Source organism: Nerophis lumbriciformis, linkage group LG01 (assembly GCF_033978685.3).
Source record: "Nerophis lumbriciformis linkage group LG01, RoL_Nlum_v2.1, whole genome shotgun sequence".
NCBI lineage: Eukaryota > Metazoa > Chordata > Actinopteri > Syngnathiformes > Syngnathidae > Nerophis > Nerophis lumbriciformis.
In genome coordinates, this window is record NC_084548.2 from 76,547,972 (window position 1) to 76,550,269 (window position 2,298).

A 2,298-nucleotide genomic window follows, 5' to 3' on the forward strand; every position below is an offset into this window, starting at 1 on the left:
GCTAGACTTTTGACAAGAACAAGAAAGTTTGATCATATTACGCCTATACTGGCTCACCTGCACTGGCTTCCTGTGCACTTAAGATGTGACTTTAAAGTTTTACTACTTACGTATAAAATACTACACGGTCTAGCTCCGTCCTATCTTGTCGATTGCATTGTACCATATGTCCCGGCAAGAAATTTGCGTTCAAAGAACTCCGGCTTATTAGTGATTCCCAGAGCCCAAAAAAAGTCTGCGGGCTATAGAGCGTTTTCTATTCGGGCTCCAGTACTATGGAATGCCCTCCCGGTAACAATTAGAGATGCTACCTCAGTAGAAGCATTTAAGTCCCATCTTAAAACTCATTTGTATACTCTAGCCTTTAAATAGCCCCCCTGTTAGACCAGTTGATCTGCCGTTTCTTTTCTTTTCTCCTCTGCTCCCCTTTTCCTTGAGGGGGGGGGGGGCGGGGGGGGGGGCACAGGTCCGGTGGCCATGGATGAAGTGCTGGCTGTCCAGAGTCGGGACCCGGGGTGGACCGCTCGCCTGTGCATCGGCTGGGAACATCTCTGCGCTGCTGACCCGTCTCCGCTCGGGATGGTGTCCTGCTGGCCCCACTATGGACTGGACTCTTACTATTATGTTGGATCCACTATGGACTGGACTCTCACAATATTATGTCAGACCCACTCGACATCCATTGCTTTCGGTCTCCCCTAGAGGGGGGGGGGGGTTACCCACATATGCGGTCCTCTCCAAGGTTTCTCATAGTCATTCACATCGACGTCCCACTGGGGTGAGTTTTTCCTTGCCCTTATGTGGGCTTTGTACCGAGGATGTCGTTGTGGCTTGTGCAGCTCTTTGAGACACTTGTGATTTAGGGCTATATAAATAAACATTGATTGATTGATTGATTGATTGATTGATTGATGGTCGTCTTTTTCTTCAACATCACTGATTATTACTCACTGCAGACTTCATGAGAACCAACAAGCATAAAAAAGCATCACTTACTGTACAATGTCAATGTACAATCTGTCAGTAACACGTGACAGCACAAGCATAAGACCGCAAATTAAACATACTGTGTGTAGTCAATCAATCAATCAATTTCCTTTATTTAAGCAGGTAGAGACTCATTGAGATTAAAATCTCTTTTTCAAGAGCGACCTGACAAAGAGGGCAACACAAACAAAGTTACAATAATAATTACAACAAGACAATACAACAGAACAACCGCAGTCATACCACAACAGGTCAAAAATAATTTAAAAGATTAAGTAAAAATTATATTCAAAAGCAAGTACATTTCCCAAGAGAACTGGTTTCTCTATCTTTTAAAATGGTCTTAAACTCCTCCAAAGTGATCAATTCTGGTAGCCTCAGATCTTTCTGGGTGTCATTGCATGGCCAGGGAGCAGCAGAACTGAATGCTTTCTTTCCAAGTTCTGTGTTGGCTCTAGGAACCAACATGTGGAGGACATCCTGTGAGTGTGGGCTGTAATGACTGGAGTCTCTACACACAAAGGAACACAGATAGGTGGGGACAAGTCCAAGAAGACAGACGTAGTGTAGTGATTCCAGAGATTATAAAAGTAAAAAAGTTTGAATACTGAAATAATTGATATTTTCAAACATGTTTCCTATTGATTAAAGTGCACCTGCATACTCCTACGAACAATCCTTTTGTTTGTTTTTTCTGCAAATTGACACCAACCTCACCTTGACTTTGGTTTTGCCAAAGGGACATTTTCAGTACCAACTTTTGCCAAGTCTTTTCTTGTCCTATTTAAAAGGAACCTTGAGATCAAGTTTTAGTGGTTTTGTTGAAAGGATTCTGAATGGTATCATATCAAAAAATAAACTTCATGTAACTACATTAAAAAAATCCAGTGTTTTTGTGGGAAGCATTTTGATTGTGATGGCATCACATCTCAGCCATTGTTGAGAGCTCTGACTCAGTGCACAATGTGAAAGACAGAAGTTGGCAAACTTTCTGTCCAAACCAGATCTATGTGCTCTTCTCGGATTTGATGTGCTGAGAAAAGACATCTGATTGACAGTAAATCACCCTTTGTGTGAGTGATTACACAGCAATTACACACAAATTACACAGGCAGGTGAAGCATTTCATCAAAAGCTCCAAAACAAGCTGAAGACAACATCTGTGGTTTAGGTCAGTCCAACACTGCATAGCTAGCACAAGCACCTTCATACCTAATGTCTGTATTTGGGAAAAAAATAATTTTTTGTCTCCTTCACTGACACTTGTTTCTAGTCCACTTCCAGACTTTAATTGAGAATTGACAACTTGTT